This window comes from Pan troglodytes, chromosome 5 (assembly GCF_028858775.2).
Source record: "Pan troglodytes isolate AG18354 chromosome 5, NHGRI_mPanTro3-v2.0_pri, whole genome shotgun sequence".
NCBI lineage: Eukaryota > Metazoa > Chordata > Mammalia > Primates > Hominidae > Pan > Pan troglodytes.
This window is the reverse complement of record NC_072403.2, coordinates 17,429,681-17,451,671: the sequence shown is the minus strand read 5'-3', so window position 1 is coordinate 17,451,671 and position 21,991 is coordinate 17,429,681. Positions and strand designations below refer to the sequence as shown.

Below are 21,991 nucleotides of genomic sequence, written 5' to 3'. Positions count from 1 at the left end.
TGGGCCAAGATTGTGCCATTGCACTCCAGCCTGAGCGACAAAGCGAGACTTCATCTCAAAAAAAAAAAAAAAAAGGGAAATATTTTAAATTTAATTAAAATGAAAAGCAACATATTAATATTTGTGAGATGCGGCTAAAACAGTGCTTAGAAGGAAATCTATAGCATTAGACAACTATATTGGAAAAGAAAAAAACTGTCATTTCAAAAACTTCAATTTCTACCTTAAATAAAACTCATAGTAAGTAAAAGAAAGGAAATAATAAACATAGGAAATCAATAAAATAGAAAATGGAAAAACAATAGAGAAAATCAATGAAAACGAAGCTGTTTGTTTTTTTGAGAACAACAAAAAAGATAAACTTTTAGCCAGAGTGATTAGAATAAAAAGAGGAGACACAAATTGCAAACAAATATCAGAAATAAAAGAAGAATGTCATTACTGACCCCAAAGACATTAAAAGGATAATCAGCAGGTATTACAAACAACTTTATGCAAATGCATTCAATAACTTAGATGAAATAGACATGTTTCCTTTCTAAGTATACCAACACATGCTGAAATAGACATATTTCTTAGAAGAGTCAAATTATCAAGTTTTCTTCAAGAAGAAATAGATAATCTAGACCTATATCTAGTAAATAAATGGAATTTGTAATACAAATCATTTTATGAATAAAACTCCAGATCCAAATGCATCACCTATGAATTCTACCCAATTAAGGAAGAAATAATACAAATTCTACACAAACTCTTCCAGAAAATAGAAGAGAAGGAAATATTTATCTGTCCTTTATCAAGCTAGCTTTATTCTAATAACAAATTAGGTAAACATAAGAAAAAAAGATACATATCCCTCATGAACATCATAATTCTAAAAAACATTTTTTTTTTTTTCTGAGATGGAGTCTCACTCTGTCTCCCAGGCTGGAGTGCAGTGGCGTGATCTCGGCTCACTGCAACCTCCGCCTCCCAGGTTCAAGCGTTTCTCCTGCCTCAGCCTCCTGAGTAGCTGGGATTATAGGCATGCACCACCATACCCGACTAATTTTTGTACTTTTAGTAGAGATGAGGTTTTGCCATGTTGGTCAGGCTGGTCTTAAACTCCCGACCTCAGGTGATCCACCCACTTCGGCCTCCCAAAGTGCTGGGATTATAGGCATGAGCCACCATGCCAGGCCATCAGTTCTAAAAAACTTAAAAAAAAAAAAATCATCCTTTAGTATGTGAAACAGATAATATATGATGTCCAAGGGTGGTTTATCCTAGGAATAGAAGGTTGTTTCAACTTTAGAAAAATCAATCCATGTAATTCAAGCAGACTAAAGAGAAAAAATATATGATTATCTCAATAGCTGATAAAAAAGCATTTGGCAAAATTTAATATTCATGCATGATTTTAAAAAGATAAAATGCTCAGCAGTCTAAGAATAGAAGGAAATTTTCACAATTAGATATAGTGTGTCTACAGCAAACCTAAAGCTATCATACTTAATAGTCACATATTGAAAGCTTTCTTCCTAAAATTAAAAAAAAAGCAAGATATCTCCCCTTACCACTCCTAACCAGTATTGTATTAGAGCTCTTAGCTAGTGAAATAAGGCAAGAAAAAGAAATAGAATGACATACAGATTGGGAAGAAAAAAATAAAACTGCCTCTACTTGCAAATGACATTGACTATACAGAAAAATCCCATAGGATCTGTAAGAAATGTTATAAAAATTTTAATTTGGTTTAGCAAAATTTCAGGATAGAGGTCAATATACAAAAATCAATTACATTTCTATATACTGGCAATGAGTAATTAGAAAATGAAGTTTTAAAACCAGTATCATCTACAATAGCATCAAAAGCTGAAATATATAGCTATAAATCCAATAAAATATGTGCAAAATCTCTATGTTGAAAACTAAACAACACTGACATAAAAAACGAAAGAATATCTGATGCTGTGAATTTGGTCACCTGGTTCCAATTCCATGTCTTCCTCTTTACTTACTATGTAAATTTGAGCAGTTTCTTTAGTTACATTGTATTCCTCTTGCTCATTTGTAAAATGAGACTGATAATAATAACTGCATAATGAGGTAATGTTACAATATGTGTCTAATAGAGCACCTGGCATATCATGAATGCTCAATAAATGTTATCTCTCTTTATTTTTCTTAAAATGACAGTGTGTATAAAGTCAGTATTTTACTGATTTTGCCCAGTGTTGTTTCCACAAGGGTGGTTCTTTTAAAATAAATCATACATGTCATGCTTTTGCATATGTGGCAGTCATGAAAATGCACCACGTTGGTCTGCTGCTTCAGAAGCATAACTGACTTACGGCCCAACTGCTGTCCTTTGTGACGCACCACCACCTTTATGCTAAATCCATGCTTCCTGCCAGCTCCCCCGAGCCAATGACTCAGTGCAAATGCCTGAGTTTCCCTGGCAGAAGCTAGAGGAAAGCATAAAGAGGTGAGATGTGCTAGAATGGATGTATTATGTGAAACCTGGACACTAGCCAGAGGGGTATGTCCCACAGGAAGGCCCATTCGCCAAAACATCAGGCCTCATCTATGTTCAGTGGTTGCTGTCACAGAGCTAGGTAATTAATATTCATGAGGATAGTAAGGCCTCAGAATGAGAGACCAAGTGGCCAAGCTTAACCACTAGAAACCCGGAGTCCACAGTTACTGTAACGACCGGGAAGATCAGAGGCATCAAAGGGGCTTGACCTTCAAGGAGGTGGAGGGATGGATACTGGAGCCTGGCATTCCCACAGGCAAAAGAGATAAGGGCAGACAAGGCTGATGCTTAACATCTACAACGAGAAAAGGCAAGAAAGGAGGGGCAAGAGGCTGACCGCAATTGCCCCAGTAAAAAGTCAGGATACTTTCCTCAATTCTAGGAACTGAGCCAATTTTCAGGTCCAAAATCCATTGACTAAAAAGACAGCCAGGTCCCTAAGAATAAGTACCCTGCAACAAGTTTATATCGAGATGACTTGTCCCATCCTTCCCTAAAGGGACCCACGACCATTTGCTTGGGTGACTGTATGCCAGGGAAAGGGAAGGTCTAGACTATTGCACACAAGTTCCGAGTTGACCTTGACACCTGGACCCCTTGTTGAAGTGGGGCCTTATAAGAATCAAGTAATGAATGGAGTCCTAGCTGAGTCTGGCACAGAGTGGGCCCACAGAACCTGTAGACTCACCCAGGAAGCATTTCTCCTTTTCCATGTATCACTGGAATGAATGTACTTGGCAGTTGGAGTAAACCCTATATTTGTTCCTTGGTCAGTGAGGAAGTGCTATCATAGTGGGAGAGGCCAAATGGAAACTCCGAAACTGTCCCCCAGGCAAGATGGTAAATACAAAATAGGGATTGGTTGTCTCTATCATATCTCTTTTTAATTGCTAGTCTCCCCCAGCAGGAAGTGGATGGACTCTGAAGAATGACAACAGATGAGTACAGTTTCAATCACATGGTGGTCGACTGCAGCTGCTGTGCCAGAGGTGGGATCACAGCTGGAGCACATTAAACAGGCCGCAGGCCCGTGGCATGTGGTTGTCTATTTGGTGAATGTGCCTTTTCTATCCATATTAGAAAAAAAGATCAGGAACAATTCACATTCACGTGGACAGACTCCAATATTCATTTATTGCTTTGCCTCAGAGCTATCTTAACTCAGCTGCCCTTTGCCATAATAGTCTGAAATAATCTAGATCACCTGAACCCACTGAACATCAAACCCATCCATTGCATCAATGACATCATGTTCATTGGCCAGAAGAAGCAAGAGGTGGCTAGTATGCTGGAGGTCTTGGTAAAACACTCATGCTCCAGAGAGGAAAAGATGAATGAGGATTTAAGGAATCCAGTGGTCAGGTTCATGCTGGAATATTCCCTCCAAAGCAAACGATAAATTGCTGCATCTTATATCTCATACCTCAAAAAAGAAGTGCCTGGTAGGCCTCTTTGGGTTCTGAAGGCAACTCATGCCACACTTTTAAGACTGCAGTTCCAGGCCAGGCGTGGTGGCTCACGCCTGTAATCCCAGCACTTTGGGAGGCCGAGGAGGGCGGATCACGAGGTCAGGAGATTGAGACCATCCTGGCTAACACGGTGAAACCCCATCTCTACTAAAAATACAAAAAAAATTAGCCAGGCGCGGTGGCAGGCTCCTGTAATCCCAGCTACTCGGGAGGCTGAGGCAGGAGAATGGTGTGAACCCGGGAGGCGGAGCTTGCAGTGAGCCAAGATAGCGCCACTGCAGTCCCGCCTGGGCGAAAGGGCCAGACTCCGTCTCAAAAAAACAAAAAGACTGCAGTTCCAGCTCACAAACTGGGCAACATGATTATTGGCAGCTTTGAGTTGTGCCTGAAGCACAAAAAGGCTAGAGATGCAGGTCTGTCACCTGTGAAAGGGGAGGGAGAAGGAGGGTTAGTTAGGAAGAGTCTCAAACTGCAGTGCTGTCCTGCAAAAGTCTCAGCCAGCCCAACAGAGAGCTCCAGAGCAAAGGCTGCCTGTTGGAGAAGTTCCATGATGAACAGAAAGGGCCAGGCCCTGGCACGCCCACTGTGCTCATTAGCTGTTAAAGGTCTGCCTAGGAAAAGCATGGCCTCAGCTCAACTGCTGTGGCTAAGCAACCAGAGGCACTGCAACCAAGGCCATCACCTAACTGCACCCTCACAGCTAATCTGCAAGTTCTTTCTTGAAGGGAGATCATAATAGCTCCATATCCCCATATTGGAGAGAATTCTCACTCTGCATTCTGCCAAGGAGCTGGTGTGTGTGTGCGTTTGTGTGTGTGTGTGTGTGTATGCACACATGTGACAAAGGTTTATTTAACTTATCAATGAATGAAGAAGGAGAAGAAAAATTACTATATATAGTCAATGAACAAAAAGAATGCTGGAATAAGATTGCAAGTTAAATTGAAACTGGTAAATTATAAAACAACAAAACTATAATCTGTAGGATTTATATTTCCTACTGGACAGAAATGAATTGCAACATAATGATCTTCCACAAGTTAACATTAACTTTACAAGAGTCTCACCTTCATCAATAGCAAATAATCAAAGTAACTTTCTTCCTGTAAAACTTCCCAACTGGGGGAACATTTGCCCTCTCCTCACCCCAGAGATATCTGACAATGTCTGGAGACATTTGTGGTTATCACAACTAAAGGGATGAAGGTGTGCTACTGGTATCTGGTGGGCAGGGGCCAGGGATGCTGCTAAGTGACCTATTATGCCCTGAACAGCCCCCACGGCAAAGAATTACCCAGACCAAAATTTCAATAGTGCCAAGACTGAGAATCGTGTACAGATGACACTTTTGATGGCTTATTAGGCAATGCTCTAGTATGACACTGAAAGGGCGTAAGAAGATCTTTAATGTTTCCTTCTGCTTTCACGTAAATGTAAAATTGGGATAATGATATATCGAAGCAACTTCATTTAGGGTGAAGGATGATTAAATAAAACAATTGTGGTTGATTGTATTTTTACAAAGATGATGCACAAATATATATCCCATCCCACATGCTCTTCTTCTGACATGACACTGACACTCCTGTATTGAGGGGTGGAGGCTGTGTTCCCTTCCCGTGAACCTGGGTAGACGTTTGCAATTACCTCTATCAACAGAACACAGCAGAAGTGACATTTCCTGACCTCTGAGGCTGGATCATAAAAAGCAACACAGCTTCCTGCTGGCTCTCTTTCTGGGGACACCACCTTGGATGTTCTGAGCCAACATGAAACAAGTCTGGCTATGCTTGAGAAACCCTAGAGAGGGACTACATAGAGACAGAGAGAAGCTCCCACCCCAGCCTGTCGTCTTACCAGCTCAGACACCAGACACGGGAGCGAATGAGGCTTTACAATAACCCCAAGTACTGTTTGATTGCGATCTCATGTGAAAGAAGCCTCCAGGCAGAACCACCCGACAGAGCTCCTTCTGAATTCCTGGCCCACAGACACCGTGGGAGATAATAAATGATTTTGTTGTCTTAAGCTTCTATATTTTAAGATGATTTGTTCCATAGCAATAGACACTAAAACAACCATACAAAAATAGTCCTTAGCACCCTGCATGGAAAGTGAGTTAACTGGTCACTCTTTTGGGGTAGTTTTAGTATTTTCAAGTAGTATTTATGTAGTATTTTTACTGTTTCCGTGCGCAAGAGGGCACACTGTCCGTTGACAGCCCTCATACATGGAGGTGTAATTTTCTAATCAAAGCACCAGGTGGAGCCAACCCCTAATTTTTCACTGTCCCTTTCAGAGGGTGAACTTGACAAAATGGAAAAAAGGCTTCAGAATCAAACTAGCATGTTTAGGGCGATGTGTTAGAGAATGCTCAGTATTCTAAATTCTCAAATTCTAAAACACAAGAAAGCTTATTTTGATGAATAACTCATCCCTAGGCAGGGTGTGCACACAAAAAACAAGAAAATCCTTTTTTTTTTTCCTTTGTTAAATGCAACAGAGAAGGTTATGTTTTCTTTAAACCCTGAAAAGGAAAAGAGATCTGCCAGCCTATGATTTCTAAACAATACTGTACTTAATTTTTGCCATTATCTAGACACATAGGTAATGCAAGTCTCTGTTTGCTGTTTGCTTCTGACGGTAAGACAATATTTCTGAATACTGATTTATGGGACTCAGATAACATCTGTACCACCATTTTAGCTTAAACATTTTTAGGTTTACATGTTTTCTAGGCCTTTATTTTGTATACACGAATTTAATGCTCTAGTGGCTGTGAAAATGGGCCATGATTCCGATTGCAGGAAATCTGGGAACCAAATCCCTTAAAATGAATTGGGTGAACCAAATACATTGTATCTGCCTCTTGTCTGAGAAATTCAAAGCAGACTCTACCCATCAGCATTCACTGTAACCTGAGCAGGTTGGCAACCCGTCCTTATTATGATGATCTGCCAGTGCCTATGTAACTCCTGAAGGCTGATGCCTCTACCCTGAGATGGCTCAAGGATGGTTAGGGCAATAGAGCAGTGGTCTTGAGAATAAAGATGGTTTTGTGATCCGCTTATCTGATTAGAGGTTTATACTATAAAGTCAAGGCTTCATAGCCTGGTAGGGGATAAATCAAATGTCAGAAAGGATGGAGGCAGCTTGAACTCTGAAGAGCTGATTTTCTGAGGGTATCCTACAACTTTGACTCCACCCATACCCTAGCTGACCTGTCATCTTGCTAATTAACCACAAGAACTGAGGGAGAAAGTAAGGTGTGATCAGCTCAAGTAAGGCGTGATCAGCTCAAACCCTATCTATGTTATGCTGGGACTAACACAAAAGAAAGCCAAACACAATTATATGGTAAATCAGTAGAATCATGTTCCTACGTAATGTGTGTCTGTCAGGGATGAGACTGATTCCCATGCTTAACTTATGGCCCTGTCTCATCACTTTGTGCTCATAGAATGTATACGTAACATATTTTTCTTTGACACACTAATACTGGCAAAGGCTGTCTTCTTTGGCTTAACCACAAATTGTGGAGCATGAGAGCCTCAGAACATCTCCAATCTCTCCCAGCTAGTTTCGGAAATTCCCAGGGACAATTGTGCACATGCTCTCGAGAAGTTCCCCTGGATCCTCAAAACAGCCTTGTGAATCCACAGTAGCCATGGTGACAAGCCTGCTGCAACTCTTTAGAGGGTACTTGGCTGGGTCCCACAGTCACTGATACTGACAGCAGGATTTTCAGGTCACTACTAAGCACTTCCCACAAATGGCCATGACCTCATTCCATGCACTTGGTAGCCTGTCAGTGCAGTGGCTAGAGTGTGATGAGGTAGGCAGGGAGGCAGCCTCTGTCCCTGTGACTATTATCCTCCATTGCTAGGCTGTCTTCTTGGGGCTCATCTCCTTAGGGTCCTTTATCATGTCTATGAGGGCCTGGTCAGGCATACAGCAGTATGAGCAGCCATTCGTACCACCCAGTCTCTCCAAAAATGACGAAAAACCATGTTTTGTGGCCCAGATCTGTATACTCTACCTGGGGATGACTTCTTCCTTATAAGGCATTCACTCCTCAGGCAAATAACATACCATGGTAAGCCCACCCTATTGCCCTTGCACCTCCGATGCACCCACATTAGCAGGCTCAGCCCATGCTAGTTCCCAAACTGACCTTGGATTGTTCAAGCAACTTTAAACCCAAACCTACAAAGCTGGTGTGTAGCTCACAGTTTGATGACTATGTAAATTACATCCTGAAATGTCTCTACTAAACATGTGACTGGACACATCTGAATTTACAATGGGCACACGGCATCTTGGTTTCATAGGTGAAAGACTCTGAATAAGTACCTTTTTGGCAATAGTTCAATCTGAAGTGGATTAAGGCAAGATTTAGAATCTTTAAGCAGGGTAGTACTTTTTTCAAACGGGCATGTTTCCAAGGGATGGAGTCACTGGATGGAGTTTTCCAGCATGGCAGCCCTTCTCTGGTGGAGGCAGCTTGCTGAGATCAGGAGGGATGTTCAAAGCAGAAGCCGGCTCCAAGGTTCCGCTCATTTTTATAACAAATTAGCATAGTTCACACCCTCCCCCTCTACATGCCAATGTTAGAATGATCTCATAGGCAGGCCAACTCCACCCTTTTCTGTACCTCTAGACTTCCATTCAACTCATAGAGCTATGCCTTCTTCCTGTACTTTTGCCAAACCAGGCCTTGCAAAATTATTCCATCACTCATGGGTGCTAATGAACTGGATCAGAAATTGACCACCTGGATACAGAGAGTTTACTCAAGGATACGGGAGTCATCTTTTCCTTACCTGGCCCCTTTGCTCACATTAGTTCTCTCGTCTCTTTAAAACAGTAACCAAACTGGCCGGGCACGGTGGCTCACGCCTGTAATCCCAGCATTTTGGGAGGCCGAGGCCAGTGGATCACCTGATGTCAGGAGTTCAAGACCAGCCTGGTCAATATGGTGAAACCCCATCTCTACTAACACAAAAATTAGCCAGGCGTGGTGGCATGTGCCTGTAGTCTGAGCTACTCGGGAGGCTGAGGAGAAGAACCACTTGCACCTGGGAGGCAAAGGCTGCAGTGAGCCGAGATTGTGCCATTGCACTCCAGCCTGGGCGACAGAGCGAGACTCCGTCTCAAAAAAAAAAAAAAAAAAAAAAAACAGTAACCAAACTTTGCTTCACTGTGGTTTGGTAAAGTGGAGCAGGTGTCTACCAGTTTTTCATGCAACCTGCCCAAATGGCCCTTTCAAACTCTAATGGTGTGAGAAGCTCAGCTCTGGTAGGGGAGTGTACATTTGGTATTTCTCCCCTGCTGCTTACAAGTTCAAATGCTCTGTGCACTGACAGCAGCAGGAGGAGGAAAAGTTAAACATGGTGATGTTTACTGGAGGAATCTGTCCTCTGTAGTTGTAATTAAGAGGTTTGCTAGACCATATGGGACTGCTGACCAAGTACTAAAGCAGCTATGTCAAACACAACACCAGTGGTTTTATTTACAGCCAGGAAACCAGCGTGTTTCACGTGCCATCCCAACAGGGACCATCTCCACATCTTTAAAGAAGAATGTGCCGATAAAAGAAGTAGAACGAAGGATTGCAGCCCCCCCAGCCCCCCTGAGCCTCTCTGCCTTCTGGTGACAGAAGCATTTTAATCGTCACCATCTGTAGAAAATGTTCTCTTCCTGGTTGCCTAACCCGGAGATCCAGCAGTTGGAATTCCAGACAGGAATTCTATAGTGTGGGATGGAGGAGTATTTGCAGATGATGTGGTCGCAGTTATCTCTCAAGTTATTCTGGAGAGGCCATTTTCTCTCTTCCTATACTTGTGTTGCCCTATTCCCAGTTTTACTTCACAATGTTTTGAGGCATGTCTATGAGGCCCCAATCCTACACCCACGTAATCTCTCTCTACACTGCCTTTCTCTCCCTAACCCTGCGGCTACAGCTCCCCACACCAGTAGGCTCAGCCCACACTAGTTCCCAAACCAACCTGGGACTGCGTAAGCAACTTTAAACCTAAACCTACAAATCTAATGTGAAACTCAGAGTTTGATGACTGTGCAATGACCCCAATTCCTGGCTGCCATGTTACATCCGGAACCCTTACTACAGATTTAATTGGGATGGGATATCCCCGAGGTATCCATCAGGATCCAGCATCCATAATAATAGTTGCTCTCCGAGGGGAATTTCTGCTAAAAGCAATCCTCTAATCCTGACAATAGAGACTTTCACCATCTTTGTCTTAAAGATGAGGATGCAGGGGCCTGAAAGAGGCTATGTAACTTCCCCAAGTCAGTGTCAAGCTGGGACTGGAAGATGAGTATTCTAAAAATTATACACTGTGAGCTGTGATTCAGCCTCGAGGGACTCTACTTGCAACCACTGTCTGGTCTTCCAGTTTGAAACTTGTTCTGAGCTTCCTCTTCTACCTGAGTCTCCAACCAGGTTCCTCCTTGAAAACTGAGTTAGCTTGGTGACCAGGATCCTGTACCCCAGGTTCATCTCACCTGGCTTTCCATCGTTCACCAGAATTTCTTACTGCAATGTTCCCCTTCTCTTGGGACACATGACTGCTTAACATAGGCTTTTAATGTGTGGCTCCTTGTCTGTGAGAGTTGGGAGCAAAGTAGGCCACGGGCATGAGGAAGGCGATATTGTAGCAGCCTTGCTATCAGGGTCAACATGGTGCAGGCAGGCATTCGGTCCTCTGCAGCCCTGGAGGGCTGCAATGCGTACCCTCAATGACTCTCAGCACACGCGTGTGCACACACCACACACACAACCCGATACACACATGCACACACTCCACACACACACACACACACTCAAACATACCACACACACCACACACACAACCCGATACACACATGCACACACTCCACACACACACTCAAACATACCACACACACAACCCGATACATATCACATACACACACTCCACACACACACACTCACACAAACATACCACACACACCACACACACAACCCAATACACATCACATGCACACACTCCACACACACACACTCACACAAACATACCACACACACCACACAACCCAATATACATCACATACACACACTCCACACACACACTCACACAAACATACCACACACACCACACACATCACCCTCCACAAACCCTACGCACATCTCACACACATACACATCACATACACACCATACTCACACATACATACCACACACACCACACACACATCAGTCTCCATACACAACCCTACACACATCACATACACACCACACTCACACATACCCTACACCACACACATCACGCCCCCGCACACAACCCTACACACATCACACACACCATATATGCACCACACTCACACATACATACCACACATCACCCCCTACAACCCTACACACATCACATACACACACACCACATACACACCACACTCACACATACCACACACCACACACATCACTCCACACACACAACCCTACACATATCACACACACACCATATATGCACCACACCCACATGTACATACCACACACACCACACACACACAACCCTACACACATCACATTCACATACACACACCACATACACACCACACTCACATATACATACCACACACACCACACTTCACCCCTGCACACACAACCCTACACACATCACCTACACTCTGAATACACATCACATACCCACACATATTTACCACACACACCACACATCACCCACACACACACCACATACACACCACACTCACACATACATACCACACACATTACCCACACACACAACTCCATACACATCACACACACACACATATACACACCACATATACACCACACACAACCACATACACACCACACACATCATACACACACCACCCTAACACACCATACACACACAACCCTAATGCAGCAGCAAGTTGGAGGACAGAAAGACACATACATATACACACCACACACATATACACACCACACACACAAAACCCTACACGCATCACACAAATATACATATACACATCACACACACACCATATACATACACAACCCTACACACATCACAAACCTATGCATACATACACATACCATATATACCCACACACACAACCACATACACAGCACACACATTACACATCATACACACACAACACATACACACGACCCTACACACATCACACACACATGTACATATCACATATACACCGCACACACCATACACATACACATCACACACACGACTCTATACACAGCACACACATAAATACACATATACACACCACATACGTACCACACACAACATACACAGCACACAGCACATGCATCATACAAACATACACACACACCACATACATAGCATATACACTACACACACATACACACATGCTATGCACGCACATAGACACACACACACACTTTCTTCCTAGATTCCCAAGTCTTACACTGCACCGCCACCTCTCCTGACAGGCATAGAGGGCTGACTGTATCGAAACCCGGCTGCAATGAAAAAACCTGGTTCCCTTGGTGGCTGTGACAACAGCATCATCAGGCATCTAACCAAGGCAAGTGCTGCAGTCGATGTTCCCGAGTATTCCTCTCTAGATATAAGCTCCTTTGCTTCTGAAGCAATCTCAAAACTCCTTTACAGTCTGGTTCAACAAATTCCCACACTTGTACAATGTTTAGTCCATAAGTACTGAACATCAAAGCCAACAGAAAACCCTAGGCATAGGTCTGTCTATTCAGAGATTATCTCAGTTGACAGCAAGTGATTTGACCCATCCAAACCACTGGGTTCCGTGACAAATTCTTCTCCAGTACCTAATATCTTCGGGATAACGCATTCATTCGCTGAACAACTCTTTGCTGATTGCCGGTGTTAGGTCACTGAGGGAGACACACATCTATGACTCATGTGACCTCAGCCCTCCAGGACCTACCTTCCAGTTTGCTGGGTGTCATAGCAGATGCAGTAGGCAGACTGCTCGGACCAGCTCCACATCCATCCTCCGTTCACAAGAAAGGCTTCTTGCTGTGAGTATCTGCAATTCTCTGCTGGAGGGATTTTCTTTACTGGCCAAGTGTGCCTGCCCTGAATGCAGAACAAAATGGAAATACTCAAGAATGATTTTCCCTGGAATCCCTCAAATAAATAATGGGCAAGGCATTGGTAAATACACATTGGAGCCTCCCTGACCTTGGCTGGGATAACTTTGTTCCACACTGCCTCCAGTGGGATTGAGGTCTAGTCCTCCATATCAGTAACTGAACTGATAATGCATCCTTAATTGATTTTCTTTGCCTCCCACTTTTACTAACCTCCTCCTCCATTGATGATTACTGGGATCACCTCTCAGCTAAACTAGTCAGATTTGAATCCTTGTCTCAGAATCAGCTTTCAGAGGAACCCTGACTAATTAAACGGCTAAAATACATGTATAGATAGTTATAATTCTAGAAGAAATGAGGTAGATGACATTAGAGTGCTTTATTTAAAATCCTGTAAGAGTTCACAGGAAGAGTAAATTACTTTGAGTTCGGAAATTAGAAAGGACTTTAAGGAGGACAGTCCTTAAATGGGGAGTAGGGTTTTGGTGTTCAGTGATGGAGCAAAAGACACTCTGAGTGGGGTTGGGTAAGTGGAGGCATGACAGCAGGAATTGAGTATGGCATGTTTGAAAACAGTTCAGTCTTACAGAAGCATTTTATAAAGGAAAACAGCAGCAGAGGAGCCAGGTAAAGATAGATTTTAAATCCTAATGCCAAGGTCAGAAATGTTTATCAAGCTATGTAGCACAGCTCTATCCAATAGAAATTTCCAGAATGGTGGAACTGTTCTAACTATGAGTTGTTCAAAATGGCGGCCACTAGATACAGGTGGCTATTAAGCATTTGAAATATGGCTAGTGCCACTAAGAAACTGAATTTTTAATTTAATTTAATTTTAACGAACTTAAGTAGTCAAATGGCCAACTGCTGCTATTTTGGACAGTAGATTTCCGGGCAATGCAATATGACAGGATCAGAAATATGCTTCAGGATAAGTAAACAGAGAACTGACTCTAAGATCATATGGGAGGTGATCTGAAGATAGAGACCGATCATGAGGCAGAATCAATAACTGGGTAAGTGTCGTTTCTTATTAAAGTTGAAAATGAAAATATTTTCTTCAAATAAAAAAACAAACACATAAATAAAACAGATGAAAGTGGAGCTAACCTTGCTAAAATGAGGAGAAGTCCCTGAGGAATCTCCCTGGAAATCCCAAAAGCTGCTCAGAACTCAGCTCATTAACCACTAGGCCAAGTCAAAGGTGGTGAAGAGTTCTACCAAGGTAATAAAAATGAAGAGGAGGAATAAATCTGGGAGACGTGATAGAAGTGAAGTTAATCTCTCTTAGCAACTAATTACGTATAAGAAGTAAGCCTTGAATATCTGCACATTTATTCTCTTATTCACCTAAGCCCAAACCCTGGTGTTATCCAAAATTCTTCCCCATTACTCAGTCATCACAAATATATTCTTCCCCATTACTCAATCGTCACAAATATACAAGGTGAACAAGAATAAAGCTTATTGAACAAAATTAACATACACAGTGTGACATAGATAGTATTGAGAAAAATCAGGACTCACATCCAGGTTCATTGATGAAAGGCTTTCCCTAGGGTTTCCTGCCCACCCCCAGGATAATGCAGTCATAGGAGCCAAGGTAGGGGCCTTTACAAGTAGGGTTGTCAATCAATAGTTTTAAACACAGCAGCAAGTTGGGGGAGAGAAAGACAAATGGATATTAAAGTTGGGAGTTAATTTCAGTTAGAGTTAAGGGAAAGAAGGTAGGCTCTCAGATGTCAGACTGCTAGGATTTCAGGGATATGGTAAACAAATGAAGTATAAAAAAAGTGAAGATGCAAAAGTGAAGGCAATGAATATAAACTACTCTTTAGCTTTTTGGTAAATGGAAGAAAAGGATGGAATACCCTGGGAATACTCAGCGAGCTGCTTGCTGACTTGCATTTTCTGCGTCTGTGAAATCTTAAAGTATCAAGAACACCCAATGTCTTTTCTTTTTTCTTTTCTTTTCTTTTTTGTTTTTTGAGACAGTTTCTCTCTTGTTGCCCAGGCTGGAGTGCAGTGGTGCAATCTCGGCTCACTGCAAACTCCACCTCCCAGGTTCAAGCAATTCTCCTGCCTCAGCCCCCCTGAGTAGCTGGGATTACAGACATGTGCCACCACATCCAGCTAATTTTGTACTTTTAGTAGAGAGAGGGTCTCTCCATGTTGGCCAGGCTGGTCTCAAACTCCCGACCTCAGGTTATCTGCCCACCTCAGCCTCCCAAAGTGCTGGGATTACAAGCAAGAGCCACTGCGCCTGGCCAACCCAATGTCTTTTCAAAGAAAGTCCTTGGTCATCTGTCACTTTACTTAGAACTAAGTGGCCTCATCATCAGATTGATAGGACCAGAGGTAAACCACTGAGGGAGCCATCTCTTTTAGGCTTACTTGTGAGAATGGAACAGCCTGGTAGAAGAGCTCTTCCCAATAGAGGCAGGGTGCACTGATGGCCAATTGCCCAGGGCACTCGCCCTCCCTGTCAAGGAGTTGGAACCCACCAAAGACACCAGAGAGTTGCAGGTAGCAGCAGAGAAAGTAGAGGCAGAGACATAAATGGGGGATCACTTTGTCTCCTCCAGTCACCTGAAGCAGAGAACAATAAATTTATTCCCCAAAGAAGCAAGATGACCAGATGCATGGAGCTTCATGGTGTCTTGAAGGATGTTGCATTCTCCGCAAAGCTTTGCTGAAAGTGGTTGAGATCTTGTCTTCCTTATCTTCTCTTGCATCCTTATGAAAAAAACAGAACACAACATCTGTCTTTTGCATCTGAAAGAACATAACCAAGGCATGGGATAGTCCTGAAGACAGTGAGGCGAAAGTGTTGATGCCCTTCAAAAAGTAATCCTAGAAAATTCTCATAGGGCAAGGCTCTTTCAAAAGATTCTCTAATGGCCATAGGTGCAATGGTCTCATTTTTGAGAAAGTACAGAAATTTTAGGTTTACTCACAGACTCTGGAATAGTGCCCTCTGCCCTACAGAATAGCTTTAACAAACAAATAAACAAACAAACAAACCAGAGTCTTGCTCTGTCACCCAGGCTGGAGTGCAGTGGTGTGATCATAGCTCACTGCAGCCTTGAACTCCTGGGGTACTACAGACCCACACATCACCATGAGCAATCCTCCTGCCTCAGCCTCCCACAGTTCCGGGATTACAGGGATAAGCCTCCATGCTGGGCTTGGAATGGCTTTATTTTAAAGAGACCAAGGTTACAGATAGCTGAAAAGTACAACTTCAGTCCTTTGCAATCTTTTCTAAACATAGCAGGCTGAATCTTCCGTTTTAGTACTGGAAAGATAAATTAATGAAAAGTCAGTGCTTGAAAGAGAAAAAAAAATCCAATGACTCTGGAACGGAAAGCAACCTTGGAGATTATTATCTGAAGTGTATCTCTTCCAAAATTTATATGTGGAAGTCCTAACCCCCAGTTCTTCAGAATGTGACTGTATTTGGAAATGGGGTCTTTAAAGAGGGAATTAAGGTAAAATGAGTTCATGCAGTGGGCCGAAATCCAACCCGACTGGTGTCCTTATAAGAAGAGAAGATGAGGACATAGACACAACAAAGGGAAGACTGCGTGAGGACACAGGGAGAAGACGTCATCTGCAAGCCACGGAGAAAGCCCTCAGGAGAAACCAGCCCTATCAAAGCCTTGAGTGAGGAAATAAATTTCTGTTACTTAAGCTGCGCAGTGTACAGTACTGTGTTACCGCAGCCCGGGCAGGCAGAGACCATGCAGCCTAACCTTTTCACTTCGCTCTTGAAGAATCTGAGTTCAGAATCACACTGCATGTATTAGCACTAAGTGCAAGCCTCAAAGGTCTTCAATCTCAGCCTAGAGGCCTTCCCACTTACCATACCCCTGACAAAGGACGCGGTTTTCCAGAAAGGAGAGAGGATGATAGAGAGAGCAAAGACACAGGGACAGAATCTTAGTTAATCATGAGAAAAGAATGGATGGGAAAATGACTCCCTGATCCCACAGCTTCATATAAAAGCCTGTGACTCGGGCTACCTTCTTCTTAATGACTTCTGCTTGTTTTGCATTCTTATGCTCACCCCTAGCTTTGTTCCTAACTGGGGCAAATGACTGGTTGCAAACATTCCAAAGTGACTTCAGTATGAATTTTAACTATGTGAAGCCAAGTTGGACGAATGGACCTAAACTTAACCAAGAAGGTCTTATTCTTTCCTTTGGTGTTTGTATCTCTGATCTGTTGATTCTCTTCCAGCACCTGCTTTCATGAGAGAAATCCAGGGCAGCTGGGAAATTTATGAGGGGGTGTGTGTTTAAGTATTTACAATTACATTTTATTTTAGATTTGGTTTCTGTTGTTTTTTTGCAGCAAATTTTTCTTAGTTTTTTTTTTTTTAACACTGCGTTCTCAGAATGTCAAACTAATTTTCTCTCTCAATCCTCTGTTCGTTTCAGATGACAAGCTTTCAAAAGCACAGCTCTTTTAGTTTTAGGGAAACTTAAAGCCTCATTGTCTTGGGGCCTTCCTGTCCCCCGCTATACTGTTGTTGTTGTTGTATCCCAGGGTGTCCTAAATCTCTGATTTCCACCCCCCTGAGTGGTTGTCTTCCATGTATTTTATTTAGAGATAAGGCCAAGCCTTTGAGTTTGAATGAAGCATGGCTAACTGAGCTTAGTTTGTTGGGAAGTATCTCTGGATCATCCTGATGTCCCAAAGGAAGGAGAAAATGGCCTGACACTATTTCGGCCTCTGTCAAAAAACCCATCATGTTCCCCATGATGCTATGGGTGAAATTCAAGCTTCTCTTCGTTTCCATGGATTCATGTAATTGACACAATGCCAGGCATTGTGCTGTGAGTCTGGTAGCTTGTGACCTAGATTCTGCCTGTCACAGATACCAATACATGCAACGGAGACCACCAATCCAGTCTGCACAAATTATCTGTGGTTATTATGCTCGTGAACACTATAGATCAGCACTCTGGTGGCCATAAATTGTGCTTCGTATTCACTCTTAGTAAATGAGAATCATAAGAATGAGTAACACAAAGGTAGTGCTCACTTAAAAACAGGATCCAAAGCAAAACATTCTAACCAAGACTTTTATGTTGGAACAATAAAATAGTTTTACTGCCAGAAAGGATGCATTATAGAACAAAATACTGCCTTTAATTGGTGGGTTCTCTTTTCTTTTTCTTTTGAAACACAACTTTAGAGCATGTTTTAATTTAAGTTATAGCCCCTGAAAAATTTTCTCAGTTATAAAATTATCAGCAAGTGATACATGACTTAAATAATACAAGCTTTTCAAATTAGCTATTTAATAATAAATGAGTGCACTTTTTTCCAGCTAGAAATAGGTATTCTTCATTACTGAATTTCTTTTATACCACTATACCGAGACACGAAAACAGTCCCCCTCCACCTAATTTCTTATTAATCTATGGGTTTCTGCCCCAATAAAGTGAAGCTATCAATTAAACCAAGAAACTACCTTCCTCAGGTTTTATTAATCACAGGCCTTGAGGGAAAGACAGGCAGAGTTCCTGTTGCTTCTATCTGCAATCACTCAAGCTACTTTTGGAGAACTTTCTTCAATGCATGGCTCAACTTCTTGGAAAACTGGAGAGCATTCAGGAAAAGAGAGCAAGTGATAAATAGTTTGGAAATGAAGATCAAAAAGAAAGCATTAGGAGAACTGGGAATGTTTAGTCTAGAGAGAGGGAGAATGAGTAGAGATGTATTTTTTCTTACTGTCATAAACAGGACAAAAGCAATTCTTCTTTTTCACAAAGGGTAGGGAAATAAGAACAAGTGAAAATAAGCATAAGCAAGGAATTTGACTTCTTTTTTTTGAGATGGAGTTTCACTCTTGTTATCCAGGCTGGAGTGCAATGGCACAATCTTGGCTCACCACAACCTCCGCCTCCCAGGTTCAAGCGATTCTCCTTCCTCAGCCTTCCAAGTAGCTGGGATTACAGGCATGAGCCACCCCGCCCGGCTAATTTTGTATTTTTAGTACAGACAGGGTTTCTCCATGTTGGACAGGCTGGTCTTGAACTCCCAACCTCAGGTGATCCTCCAGCCTCGGCCTTCCAAAGTCCTGGGATTACAGGCATGAGCCACCGTGCCCAGCCTAATTTTTAATTAATATAATATCTTCCTTTAAAAAATAATGGAATGCTTAGAAACTTGGGAAATTATCCTGGAATAGCTTCAGAATGCTATTCTGCAGGTCAATCTAAAGGTGAAGATATAGTGATATCTATCAAGGGGAGTGGAGAATTAATGTCATCCATATAACACAGAGTCAAGAATACTTTGCACGGAGAATTGCAGTAATGACAGTGTTTACTTCTAACATTCATCACACATGGATCAAATGCCTTTTCAGGCCGGACACTGAAGCATTCGTGATCACAAGCACTGTGTGCTCACCACATGGGTACTTTCTACGTGCCTTACACACAAGTTAGTCCTTGCCACAGCCATGTGAAGTAGACGCCATTCTTTCCCTACTTTTGCAAATAAGGATACTGAGGCCGAAAAGAGTTTAATTATTTGCCCAACGTCACACATTGAGGTTACAAATAAAAGAGCCAGGATTTGAACCTGTGTCCTCTGAGAAGGAAACACCAAGACGAGATGAGAGGTGCATGAGCTTTATTGGGAGCCACACCCATGGAGGATAAAGGGAGCAGAAACAGGAGGAGGGGGCTGAAGAAGGCTTCAGACTGAGATTCAGGTGTGAAATCTGTGAAAGGAGAGAGGGAAGAAAGGACTGGGTAGGAAGAGCCTCAGATGACTTCACAGATCTGAGAACGTCTTGACTGGGCCCATGGATGGAGAATCCAGTGAATGGTGGAAACTTGCATCAAGCAAGAATGGTCTAGTTTAGAACCTTCACATTGTTCACTTCTTGGCTGGGAGCAGCCTAGAAGTTTGGATTGCCATGAATGCTCTGGTGAGGGGCAAAGCAGCATTTGGGGTCTCGGCCTCTTAGTAGGTTCTTATGAAGGGAGGTCTGAGTGGGGCAACACAGAATCCAAGATATCTGGCACAAAGCCATGCTTTTAATCACTCTGGTGGGCTTTTTTCTGTGGGCCACATCCTTTAATGGTGTGTAGTGAGGGATGTAACCCTGCGGTTATGGAAGGTCTAGGTAGTAAAAGGGGATGCTTCATTACAAAGCTCTACGGGGCCCTGTTCACATAGCATACAGTGTCTGCAGTGCCCACTGAGTCCAGCAAGCGGTGACCGGTAGTGAAGAGCTGGATCATAATCTTCCAATCCAAACATACTTGTAAGTTCTGCTCTGGGACACCTTCATCGCATAAACTCTCATAAAACTTCTCAGCCAATTTTTAAATATTTATGCAGCACTTACTAAACACAAAGCCTATCTTAAGTGCAGTGGGAAATACTGTACGAAGACCTAAAAACCTCAACCCTTCCCTCCAGTGGTTTATCCAGTAGGGAAGATGTCACTTCTATAAATAACCAGAGACATTTGAGGACAAGGAAATCACCACATCGGGTACAGATATGGTGCTGAGGAAGTTTAGGGATTAGAGGGCCTACTTCCTGTTGGAAAGATTAGGGAAGATTTCATAAAGGAAAAAAGCAATGATATAGGTTCCTCAAATGCAAATACGGTGCCTGGGACAAGCAATATTTCATGCAATGGTAGGAGGAAACATAAGGCTGTCACTGATGTAGGAAGCCAAACATTAAATGACAATATCATGATTATCATACGTATAAGAAATCTCTCTTTTAAAAGTTCAGACCCCAAGGGAGCTAGAAATCTATTCATCTGTTTCAGTAAATGCAGAAACAAAGAGATTTGCTTTCTCTCTCTAGTCATTTCTTAGGGCCATGATAACAAAGTACCACAGAAAGAGTGGCTTAAGGCAACAGAAACTTGCCGGGCGCAGTGGCTCACACCTGTAATCCTAGCACTTTGGGAGGCCAAGGCGGGTGGATCACTTGAGGTCAGGAGTTCAAGACCAGCCTGGCCAACATGGTGAAACCCCTTCTCTAGTAAAAAATACAAAAATGAGCTGGCGTGGTGGCGGGCCCCTGTCATCCCAGCTACTCGGGAAGCTGAGGCAGGACAATACCTTGAGGAGGTTGCAGTGAGCCAAGTTCATGTCACTGCACTCCAGCCTGGGTGACAAGAGTGAGACTCTGTCTCCAAAAAAACCCAGAAACTTATTGTCTCACATGCTGGAGGCTGGAAATCCAAGATCAAGATGTTGGCAGGGCCATGTTCCTCTAAAGCCTACAGGGAAGGACCTTTCTCTGCCTCTTACAGTTTCTGGGTAGTCCCAGATGTTCCTTGACTTGTAGAAGTGTCTCTCCAATCTTTGCCCACATCTCAATATGATGTTTTGGTGTGTCTCTATCTCCATGTGGCCATGTTCCTTCTGTGTATTTGTCTATTTGTAAGGACACCAGACCTGTTGGATTAAGGACTCACCCTAATCCAGTGTGACCTAATTCTAACTAACAACAACTGCACTGTGCCTATGTATTTATTTATTTACTTATTTTTGAGATGGAGTTTCACTCTTGTGGCCCAGGCTGAAGTGCAATGGCACGATCTCGGCTCACTGCAACCTCCACCTCCTGGGTTCAAGCGATTCTCCTGTCTCAGCCTCCCAAGTAGCTGGGATTACAGGTGCCCACCACCACACCTGGCTAACTTTTTTGTTTGTATTTTTAGTAGAGATGGCGTTTCACCATGTTGGCCAGGCTGGTCTCAAACTCCTGACCTCGGGTGATGCACCCACCTCAGCCTCCCAGAGTGCTGGGATTACGAGTGTGAGCCATGGTGCCCGGACACTGTGCCTATTTCTGAATAGGATCCCATTCTGTGGTTCAGGGGCTTAGGACTTCAACATATCTTTT

The 21,991-nt window shown here is 42.9% G+C and overlaps 1 long non-coding RNA gene across 2 annotated transcripts in view; it reads right to left on the bottom strand.

Annotated features, from left to right (window-relative positions):
• Positions 1-21,991, bottom strand: part of LOC104006719 (uncharacterized) — a 104,618-nt gene that overhangs the window by 16,191 nt on the left and 66,436 nt on the right. The window contains exons 2-4 of one of the 2 annotated variants that reach the window (XR_008548411.2): positions 15,680-15,826; positions 14,201-14,307; positions 12,922-13,073 (exon numbers count right to left, since the gene is read on the bottom strand). This is a non-coding gene — a long non-coding RNA (uncharacterized LOC104006719). The remainder of the gene's footprint in view (positions 1-12,921; positions 13,074-14,200; positions 14,308-15,679; positions 15,827-21,991) is intronic. The other variant, XR_008548412.2, reaches the window with a different exon arrangement.